Genomic DNA, 12,727 nt, shown 5'->3' with positions numbered 1-12,727 from the left:
ACTCAATGGCCCTTTCATTCAAAGTCTTGTGCAGATGAAGATTAGATGAAGGTCCCAGATGAACATTCAAGTCATTCAATATTTCCCCGATTTGAATTGCAAAGCCTTGAGATTGTTCTGTTGGAGCAGTTATCATTGCAGATAGAATATCGAACATAAATAGACCAATTCACAGTTATACCAGCAGAAATAGCAACCATAACATCAAATTTTTCAGAAGTAATTGCATCGAAGGAACCTGCTTTGGCCAGTAGGGATTTGGCCACAATGTCTTGCAAGATTCTAAACTCCATCTTTAATTCCTTCCTTTTTTCAAGGTATTCTGATTGGTTTATTTGTCAAGGAGTACATGTTTTTCATCTCTTTGTTTCGGCAGGTATTTCCGAGAAATCAGTGATCCCCTGTCTTAGCAGATCAAAAGAGGAAGTGAACATAGTAGATGTAATCCAGATTGATTATCCACCCAGAGTTGCAGAGATAACACCATCTTCAAACTTTTCTGTCTGAAAGAACTTGGGTAGTGCCTGCTTATAAAGCAATTTCCCTCCTTCGAGAAATTTCCGTAGCCCAGAAGCTTCAATCGTTCTGAACATATCCACCATTCCTTGATCTGTAAGATCGAACATGGTGTGGAAATCAATAAGAAGAACATTTTGGGTGTTTGGCGTCATTTGTTCTCATCTTATCGTTTCATGTGAGTTCAAGGAAAGGCGCTTTGATCCGGAGCTACTGGAGTGGTTGAACAGGTGGCGTCTTGATGCTGATGTGAGAAAGAGTGTCTGGGCTCCAGAGAGGAGGTCTCTAAGTAATTAATTTATGTATGCGTAAGGTGTAGTGGAATTTTGTATGCACACTAAGTTTATGAAAATAAATATTTTGCCTTATTCTCTGTTTTTTGTGTTCGAGGTGTGCAGATGAAACAAAGAGAAGTAAGCACAAGTAATTTAAAATAAGTCTTAATCAACACTTAAGATCAAATAAGGTTACATAAATAAGATAAGGTTGACCCAGATGAAAGTTTATACTGACCAAATAAACGTTTCAACTTAGGATGATGAAACATCCAATTAGTCAGATGAAAGATAATCTAAAAAGTTGGACAATCAATAAATTCAATGCGTATTCAGATAGTAATGAGGAGATTTTGATAAATTCGAAGCAATATAAAGCATACACACAGAAAATAAAAGAAAATATTTGTAATTTGGCATGCTGTCTGTGAAATAATTACGTGACTGTTCCTTTTTTTGCATATAATAGGAAATGGTATTAAATTTAAATAATAACGCTGATAAGTTTTGAAAATCTCAAGGAGGATTGATGCAATCCAGGAGATATGTAGATCAATTTGAATAACACATAATAAATAGATAAGCATTGATTGGACATATGTGAGGCTGATGCATCGGATGGCTCTTCATCTCCTTGAAATGTGCCTATAAAAACATAGCTAAGTTAAGTATTAGAACCACAAGATAGAACAATCAGAATATAATGGCCAATATGAATGATAATAAAAATGTTCTATCTGTTGAGCAAGAGTACGAGATCCGGAAGGATCTGTACAGGAGGAGAGTGTTTGAGCAAGGAATGAGAATGTGGCATTCCCTTAATTCTATCCGGTGTCCTCGTTGTGCTAACCTTTCTCCGTTGTCTCTTGTAATGAGTCGCTGTAATTATGCAAGGATACGATGGTGCAAGTTCATGATTGGTACACAAAGTACTCGAGACGTCTTCAAGTTTTCAGGAGTTCGGCTTCTCATTCTTCTCACTGAGCGAGATGAGATGAAGAACATATGCTTTGAGGATGACGTCTGCAATGGTCAAGGCTCCTTAAGTGCTTGGATGATCAACTGGAGCCGAGAAATGCATAGTAGGATAGATCTTGCTCGTGTAACTTATGATGCAGATCAATAAATGAAATGCAATGAGTTTCTGCTTCTTATCTATTCTTGAGTATGTTAAAAAACAAATAATTATATTATTAATCAGATATTCCCCCTAAACATATGCTTATTTAATCAATATCAATTAAACCAAGAATATTTCGAAATAAGAAAACTTAGCATCGGGTAATGGCTTGATGAAAATATCAGCAACTTGCAGATCGGTTGAGACATGTTCCAGACAAACATCTTTCTTTTGAACATGATCTCGGATGAAATGGTGACAAATATCAATATGCTTTGTTCTGGAGTGTAGGACAGGATTGTATGTGATAGCAATTGCACTCGTATTATCACAAAAGATTGGTGATTCAGATGAATCAACACCATAATCTCTGAGTTGCTGTTGAATCCAGAGTAATTGTGCACAACAACTTCCTGCGGCTAAGTATTCTGATTCAGCTGTAGATGTAGCAATACATGTTTGTTTCTTACTAAACCAATAAATAAGTATGTCTCCAAGAAATTGACAAGTCCAACTTGTGCTTTTACGATCAATTCTGCAACCTGCATAATCTGCATCTGAGTAACCAATTAGATTAAAACTTGAATACTTTGGATACCATAATCCAACATTCTGAGTTCATTTAAGATATTTTAGAATCCTTTTGGCAGCAATGTAATGAGATTGCTTTGGATCAGATTGAAATCTTGCACACAGACTGACTGAAAACATTATATCTGGTCTGCTTGCTGTTAGATAAAGTAAGGATCCTATAAGTCCTCTGAATAGAGTTTTATCTACTGAGGGCCTAGCTTCATCTTTGTCTAGTTTGATTGAAGCACTCATTGGAGTACTAGCAGCATAACAATTCTCCATTCCAAATTTCTTCAAAAGTTCCTTTGTATATTTGACCTGATTTATAAATATCCCTTTATCCATCTGTCTGACTTGTAATCCTAGGAAGAATGTCAATTCTCCCATCATACTCATCTCGAACTTGTCCTGCATCATCTTAGAAAACTTCTTGCATAATTTGGGGTTAGATGACCCAAATATGATACATCAACATATATTTGAACTAATAAAGTATGATCGCCTTTGACAAATTTGAAGAGAGTTTTATCTATAGAACCAATAGTAAAATCATGATCATTAAGAAAGAGTGAAAGAGTATCATACCAAGCTCGTGGAGCTTGTTTCAACCCATAAAAAGCTTTATCCAGCTTGAACACATGATCTGGATAAGTTTGACTTTTAAATCTTGGGGGTTGTTCAACAAACACTTTTTTTTGGGGAAGACCATTGAGAAATGCACTCTTAACATTCATCTGGAATACTTTAAAATCCTTGAAAGCAGCATAAACAAGAAATATTATAATAGCTTCAAGTCTAGCTATAGGATCAAATGTTGCATCAAAGTCAATACCTTCTTCTTATCTGTAACCATGTGCTACTAAGCGAGCCTTATTTCTTACTACAATACCATTTTCATTGAGTTTATTTTTAAATACCCATCTAGTTCCTATTATAGATTTATCTGAGGGTCTAGGAACTAAATTTCAGACAGAGTTTCTTTCAAATTGGTTCAATTCATCTTGCATAGCTTCTATCCAGTTACTGTCAAGAAGAGCTTCTTCTACTTTCTTAGGTTCTATATTAAAAATAAAAGCAGCATGCATTAACTCATTAATCATCTGACCTCTGGTTCTCAAAGGTGCATATGAATTACCTATTACCAAACTTGGTGGATGGGTCTTGGACCATTTGTAATATGGACCAAGATGATATGTGTTTTCTTGTTGGTCTTGAACATTGTGATGTTCAATATGATATGTGTTTGTTGGAATCTCATTGTCAATTGGTGGTTCTTCTGGTCTCTGTTCTTCAACCTGATCTGGTTCACATTGAATTTCTCTATTCCGTCTGATCAGGATTTCTTCTTCATCATCTGTGTCAAGCTTTGAATCTTCTATTCTGTTACTAAGATCATTTAATATTGGAGATTCATTAGTGACAGATGTTTCATCAAAAACAATGTAAACTGATTCTTCAACTGTTAGAGATTTAGTATTGAATGCTCTATAATCTTTACTAACAGATGAGTCTTACCATTGTTGTGGATGAAGCATTTACAGCCAAATACTTTGAAGTATGATATCACTGGAACTTTACCATACCAGATCTCATAAGGTGTTTTTCCGACTTTCTTATTAATCATTGATCTGTTCTGAGTATAACAAGTTGTATTTACAGCTTCTGCCCAAAACCTTTGTGAAATACCTGAATGAGCAATCATTGTTCTAGCAGCTTCCTTTAGAGTTTTATTCCTCCTTTCTGCAACACCATTTTGTTGTGGCGTTATAGCTGCAGAATACTCATGCTTGATTCCATGATTTTCAAGATAAGTAGACAGAGTTTGATTTGTAAACTCGGTTCCTCTGTCACTTCTAATTTTATCAATCGTTTGTGATTTCTCATTTTGAAGTCTTAAAAGGAGTTTAATCAATTGGGTGGCAGTTTGATCTTTGGATTTTAAAAATATCACCCAAGTAAATCTCGTGAAATCATCAACAATAACTAGGGTGTACTTCATTCCCTCTAAGCTTATTACTGTTATAGGACCAAAAAGATCCATGTGCAATAGTTCTAAGCTTTTGGAAGAATATTTACATCCTTTGTTTTTAAAATTTGATCTGATCTGCTTACCTAGTTGGCAGGCAGTACACATTTTATCTTTTGAAAACTCGATTTTAGGCAGACCTGTAACCAATTCATGTTTACTCAGATTGGCTAAAGCTTTGAAGTTCAAGTGATTGAGTCTCTTGTGCCATAACCAATTTTGGTTCATCTTTTTGCTACTAGACAGACTGAAGTGAGTGGTTGATCCGACCAATTTACTTTATAGGTATTTCCACTTCTTTCTCTTGTCAAAATTATTAGTCCAGATTGATCTTTTAAAGTGCAAGTGTGCTTTTGAAATTCCACTCAATAGTCATAGTCACACAATTGACTAATACTAATCAGATTATATTTCAAATTCTCTACAAGTAATACATCTTTAATGCGAATATTTCCATGGATAAGCTTACCCTTACCCATGGTTGTACCTTTAGAATTATCTTCGAAAGTAAACTTGGGTCCTGGTCCTGGAATGTAGTCAGATAGCATTCTTCTGTCTCCTGTCATATGCTTTGAGCATCCACTATCCAAGTACAAGACTGCTTGTTTAACGAGTTCTCTTTTGTTTACCTCTCCATCATCGGGAATGTCAGAGTCATTAGCCATACGACATTTGACAGCTTCTTCTTCACTTTCACTTGACGATGTCTCTGAGTCGGATGAAGTGGAGTCTGATTCAGCCCATTTGCTGTTGCTTTCATCTGCTAATAAAGCCTTTTGTTCTTTCTGCCTGCTGAATCTCTTCCTTTCTTCTCTTGAATTCTTCTTGTATGATGTTCGTTTTTCATCTTTCTTGGGTTTGGTACAGTCGACTATGAAGTGTCCTTCTTTTCCAAAGTTGTAACAAGCTCGATTTTCTTCAACTGGTTCTTTTTAATTTGAACCTTGATCTGTTTGCTCTTTGGAAATTATTGTGATTCCTCGTGAACCTTCCAAAATTCTTAACAAATAGTGGCATTGCATCACTACGGATTTGTTCTGCGGTTTTAGTTACTGGGATTTCATCTGCTGCAGTGAGAGCTTTGGTAACTTTTGATGTTGATGTGTCTTCCTCAGTTCGAACTCCCAGCTCGAATTCATAGGCTTTGAGGTCTGCAAATAGATCATGTAGTTTGATCTTATTGAAATCTTTGGATTCTTTCATAGCTACTGTCTTTACATCCCATTCACGTGGTAGAGCTCTCATGACTTTGAGTGCTACTTCACGGTTGTTGTAACTCTTTCCAATTGCACTCAGCTCAATCATAATGCTGCTGAATCTTTCATCAAATTCATTCATTGTTTCTCTTGGTTTCATCTTTATGTTGTCAAACTTTTGAATGGCCACCATGAGTTTGTTTTCCTTTGTTTGATCATTTCCTTCACATAGTTGGGTGAGCTTCTCCCATATTTCTTTGGCAGTAGTGCAGCTTTTGATCTTGCTAAAAATGTTCTTGTCCAGAGTTTTGTATAGTATATCTCTGGCTACATTGTCCAGATTGGCTTTCTGCTTGTCTTCAGAAGTCCATTCAGCTCGAGGTTTTTCTATCATCTGAGGAGCACCCTCAGTAATTGCAACAGCAGTGTTAACTTTCATAATCTTCATTGGTCTATCTGTTACCAGGAACCACATGTCATCGTCCAATGCTGATAGGTGTGCCTGCATACGAATTTTCCAGTCATCATAATATTCTTTTGAAAACATAGGAATTTTACTAAAGGATGTCATAGCTAAGGATGTCATAGTTAAGAGACGATTCAGGTGATAAGCAAGAACCTCTCTGATACCACTTGTTAGGATCGAAAATACGTGTAGAGGGGGGTGAATACACTATTTAAAATTTAAAGTTTCTTCGATCTGATTTGTGAAAATCAGACATAAGTTTTGTTTCTTAAGACTTTGATCTGCTCGAAAGATCTGAAATTATCATGCGAAAGAAATCTTCCTTGCAGATTGAATAATTATAAAACTAAGGCAGATAAGATAATGTAAGTGCAGTATGTAAAAGATATAGAGTTGTTTCTGGATGTTCGGAGATGAATTCTCCTACGTCTCCCCCTTCTTCTGTTTCCAGAAGGATTCCACTAAAAGACTTTGATTTATACAACGCTTTGTACAAATCCAATCCAATCAATCCTTTGAGAAGAACTCCTAGCAATACTCTCTCTCGGAGCAGAACAAACTCTCTGCTTTGAGTTACAAAATGAAGCTACAGAATGTGCTTCGATGATTTGATCTGGATAGCTGTGAATGGCTTTGATCTGGATCGATTTTGTATATGTTTCTTTGAACTTGATCGATCTTTAAAATGTTCTCTAACTCAGAATATCGAGACTTTGATCTGATGATATGAGTATCTGAGTAAGTATATTGAGTGAAGGCTTTTTGACTTGAATGAACTTTGATTTCGATAGCTTGTTATTTTCACTCTTGGTCTCGTACTTGAATCTTTGAGATGCTTGAGTATTTATAGCTTTCAAAAGTAGCCAGTGAGCCGCCAACAATCTCTAAGATTGAGCCGCCAACATATCTCATAAATTGGCTCACAAATCTTGACTTTTGATGGAGGCCGATCAACGTTCAAAATCTCAATAAATGATTTTGTCTTTTACTTCAACAACCTCAACAACGGTTACTTCAAAGTGAGACTTTGATTTGGTTGATAGCTACCTGGACTGTCTTGATCGATCTGATTTTCCCAAGTGAAGGTCTGATGAATTTGATCCGTTGAAAGACATTGTTTGAAAAGTAACATGGATCGAATACTTGACTCATCTGAAAATCGGACAATTGATCTGGCAGCTTTAAGCTTTGATCTTGATGAGTCCGAATAAATTAGTCCTTAAATTATTTTATTACTTGGTTTTGTTTTGACTTGTTACCACCGAAACTTTAGAGTTTGATCTCCAACATTATATTATATTATATTATAGAAATAGACAAAGAAATTATTAATAACTTTGTTAGTTTAGTACATGGATTAAATATTAGCAATTAAGCTACCTTGAATAAATAAATGAGCACAAATTAATTACTCTTAATTAATCTATAAAATAACATGAAAGCCTCAAAATTAAAACCTTGTAAATGATAAAAATATTAATTATTAAATAAAAAATGATAATAACTAAAGTGCGACTTTTATAGATATAGACAAAGTGTTGAAGAATTAAGTTTTGTTGTTTACATTTGATTGAGACAAAAAGCGCTAAACTGACAAACACATCTCTCGGGCAAGCTCAACTGATATAAGGCTAAACTGAAGCGCGAAACCGAAACTACCGCAAAAAGAAAAAAAAGCACTAAACTGGATAAACTCAACTGATATTATTCAAAGAAAACCAAACTGAAGACACTAAACTGATCTATCGTTAGTTTACCCTCGCACCTCTTTTGGATAAAGTTTTTCGTACTCTGAGACATTCTGCAGAACGAAGTATCGCGATCCAAAGGGAAATGTCGGCTTCAAAATTTTTTCTTGAAATTGGCAAATGTAACGGGAATATTTTAAATTCTATCTGAAGATCCTTTTTGAATTTGTTATCGTTAGCATTCGAAGAGTATAAATAGGGATCTAGATCAATTGAAGAACAACTTTTGCCAACAACGCTTATTGTGTGAATATCCAAAGTCTCAAAGCCAAAAAAAAATTGATCAAGGAACTCGAAGCACAAACACTCAACTGATATTCTGATCATTGAAGGATCATTTTTGTGTCAATCGAGTTGTAAACATCTTTATTTTATCAGTCTAGGACTGAAACTGAGTTGTAACTATGAGTTCTTGTTTAGGCAGTGTTTAAGTCCTAAACTGGGTTGAGATTTTGTAAATTGCTTGTAAAATTCAAAGTCTTCTAGTGATATCCTTCCGAGGTGGAAGAAAGGGTAACGTAGGAGTAATTGAAATCTCCGAACATCCATAAACATCTCATTGTGTCTCTTATCAGTTTACCTACCTACCATCTATCTTGCATACAATGTTCTTTTACAAGTGTTCAAATCTGTAACTTGACATATTTTCGCGCATACTCTGTTTGTCAAATTACATTAGACATCAAGATAAACATAGAATTCAATCATTAAACCGATTGAATTCAATCCCTTCTCGTTAAAATATTTTTAGAGTGTATTCAACCCCCCCCCCCCCTCTTCTATACTCTAAACCGATCCTAACACAAAGAAATTAAGACAAATTTCAATTAATATAATAAATTTCTTAGTTTGGGACATGAATTAAATTTAAAAATTAATCTATCTTGAATAAATAAATGGACACAAAATTAAAATAACTTTCAATTAATAACTTTTTTGGTTTAGGGCATGAATTAAATATTAACAATTAATCTACCTTGAATAAATAAATATACAAAAATTAATTATTCTTGACTAACTATAAAATGTCGTGAAAAACCTTAAAAGTATAGACTTTAAAATGAAAAAAAAAATATGTAATTATTACTTATTAATAGTATGTAAGTTAGAGAAGGGCAAATTACATAATAATTAATAATTATTAAATATTTTTGTCATTTTCAAGTTTATTTTAAAGGATTTCACGTCTTTTTATAGATTAGTCAAGAATAATTAATTTTTGTTTATTTATTTATTTAAGATATATTAGTTTTTAATATTTAATTCATGTCCTAAACCAAAAAGGTTATTAATTGAAAGTTATCTTAATTTTTGTCCATTTATTTATTCAAGGTAGATTAATTGTTAAATTTAATTCATGTCTTAAACTAAGAAAGTTATTATATTAATTGAAAGTTGTCTAAATTTCTTTGTCTAATATCTATAAAAGTCGCACTTTGGTTATTATCATTTTTTATTTAATAATTATTATTTTTTATCATTTCCAAGGTTTTAATTTTAAGTTTTTCATGTTATTTTATAGATTAATTAAGAATAATTAATTGTTATTTATTTATTTATTTATTCAAGGTTGATTAATTGCTAATATTTAATCCATGTACTAAACTAACAAAGTTATTAATAATTTCTTTGTCTATTTCTATATGTATATATCTATCTATTTATATTATATTATACTCCTATAAATATATGAGTTCGAATTGTAAATTTTATAATCTGCCCTTCTCTAACTTACATACTGTTAATTAAATATTTTTTTTCATTTCCAAGTCTATATTTTTAATGTTTTTAATGTAATTTTATAGATTATTCAAGAATAATTAATTTTTGTCTATTTATTTATTCATGGTAAATTAATTGTTAATATTTAATTCATGTCCTAAGCAAAAAAAGTTATTAATTGAAAGTTATCTTAATTTTGTGTCCATTTATTTATTAAATTAATTGTTAAATTTAATTCATGTTCTAAAATAAAAAATTATTATATTAATTGAAATTTGTCTTAATTTCTTTGTCTATATATATAATAGAAATTTTCAGCTGCCCAACAAGTGATGCCTACTTCGTGCCCGACCACTGAAATCTGGTACCGTGTTTTAGTGGTGCGAAAAATAAAAAAACAAAACAACTAAAACCAGACACCGGGTTTTAGTGATCGAGAACGAATTGGGCAGAAATTTGTTGGGCAGTTAAAAATTTCTCTATATACAAAAGTCGCACCTTAGTTATTATCATTTTTTATTTAATAATTAATATTTTTGTCATTTCCAAGGTTTTTTAAGGTTTTCATGTTATTTTATAGATTAATTAAGAGTAATTAATTTGTGTCTATTTGTTTATTCAAAGTAGATTAATTGTTAATATTTAATCCATGTACTAAACTAAAAAAGTTATTAATAATTTCTTTGTCTATGTCTATGTTTATATATCTATAAAAGTGGCACGTTAGTTTTTTTTTTTTTTGAAAGTTATCTTAATTTCTTTGTCTATAAATCTTATAATTATTAATGTTGTTGACTTATTTTAACTTCTATCGTTCTCGCAATGTTTTTAGTCTAATAAACTTTTTAACATAATATTTTGATTATTTAACTTTTAAGAAAAACAAAAATTAAATCGAACCATTAAATTTAACCATCTGGTTCAAGACAATTGAAATTCTATATCTATATAACTTTCTATCTATATAAAAGTGAAACTTTTGATTATTATGAAGTTACCGTTTTTTCCTCATTTTATTTTATTTAATAATTAATTTTGTTGTCATTTTCAAGAGTTATGTAGGTTTTTCATATCATTTTATAATTCAGTCAATGAGTAATTAATTTGCATATATTAATTTACCAGTATAGATTAATTGTTAATAATTAATTCATATTTTAAACTTAAAAATAATTGATTTAAAGCTACCTTAATTTTTGGTCTATAAATTTGAAAAATTATTAATTTTTTGGAGTTATTTCAACTTTATCGTTATAGTTATGTTTTTAGTTTACTAAAATTTTCTAACGTAATATTTTGATTATTAAAATTTTAAGAAAAACAAAAAAATTAAATCAAACTATTAAATTTCACCATCTAGCTCAAGGCAAGTGAAATCATGTCATAAGTCAAAGTTTTATTTCACTTATATAGAAAATATATCCCCCTTCTTTATTCAATCATTTATTTATTTTTTGGGATTTGATAATCTAGCTAGACTTTACGATGTTTCAATTTTTAGGAAGAAATATTATAAAACTAAAGGTGACGACTAATTGTATAATATTTTTGAAAATTTTAGGGACTAGAAATGTATAATCAACATCAATATTTTCTTGTCCAAGGTAAAAAATTTACATTTCATCCCACTTATTTAGGCTTGTTTGTATTTTCACATATATATTAAGAAAGTGTTTGAAAAAGTAAATTTTGTGAAGAAATTTCTCATTTTGCCCTTATTTAATCAAATTTTAATAAAATAAAATAATTATACAAATAGTTAATAATATGATTTTAATATGGATAATTGGTAAAAGAGTAGGACAACTTATATTTAAAATGAAAACTATAGTATATAATTAAGACAGATAAAAAAATAAATGTAGTTTAAATAAGTAAAACATAAAGAATATGATTATAACTAAGTTTCATATTGATGTTTGTACTATAATATAATACTTGGCTAATATAATCATTAATGTTAATACTTATGAAATCATAAGAATTTGCGTGACAAAAGTAGAAAATCACACTAAACTCAAATCGATTCTTATGTCAGACAAGTTATATATTTTTATATATAAGATATTTAAATCCTTGAAATGATTGATTATAAAAAAATTTAACTTGTTTAAAATATGATTTTTCATCCTTAAAAAAAAAAAATTTCTTCACATTTTTTTGTCTGCTCGATTATGTCAGACAAGTTATATATTTTTATATATAAGATATTTAAATCCTTGAAATGATTGATTATAAAAATTTTTAACTTGTATAAAATATAATTGTTCATCCTTAAAAAAAAGATTTCTTCACATTTTTTTGTCTGCTCAAATTTTTATTGCAAATAATATATTTAACATAACACACATAATTTATATTATAAAAATAATATTTTTTATATTTTAATTTTATGTTAGGATATTGATTATTTTTATACTAAATTAGTATTCAATATATATTCAAATTTGATCATCGAAGCCAAGCAAACAAATTTATTCAATTAGCTGAAAAAATATACGTAAGACAAATTTGAATGTATTATGTATGACCAAGATGATTGAGAATCAAAGCAAGTCAAGTAACAACAATTGTCTTATTATAATTAACATGGTTAACCTTCAAAAAAAATTAACATGGTTAACAGAAAAAAAATAATACGTGATTTATATTTACTTTATCAATAGAAAATTAACTTTCATCTCCAAATAAAGCTTTTAAATAAAGGAAAAATAAATTTTTTTTTTGTTCACTAACTTATTTAACATTAGGATTTGGTCCACTAAGTTGCAAAGTTTATTTTTGTTACGCTAAATTTTATTTCGGCTATTTTTGGTTTAATTGGGGATGTGACACTAAAAAATATTGATTTGTAATTTAAAAAAAAATACCAACATGACATAAAAATGTTGAAATGAGATCGAAAATTGTTGAATTGTCAAATATTACATCCAATCGGACTAACAATAGTCGAAAATTAAATGTTAGTTCGATTCACATTGATTGAAAACACAATTATTGACAAGGTGATTGTTTTGATGTAATAATTATCCTCCTCCTGGGTTGAACAATTGAAACATGTGTTTGCTTGAACTGCTGTACGATT

This window comes from Henckelia pumila, chromosome 2, assembly GCF_033568475.1.
Source record: "Henckelia pumila isolate YLH828 chromosome 2, ASM3356847v2, whole genome shotgun sequence".
NCBI classification, from domain to species: Eukaryota; Viridiplantae; Streptophyta; class Magnoliopsida; order Lamiales; family Gesneriaceae; genus Henckelia; species Henckelia pumila.
The sequence above is the reverse complement of the archived record's forward strand: the minus strand, read 5'-3'. Positions refer to the sequence as shown.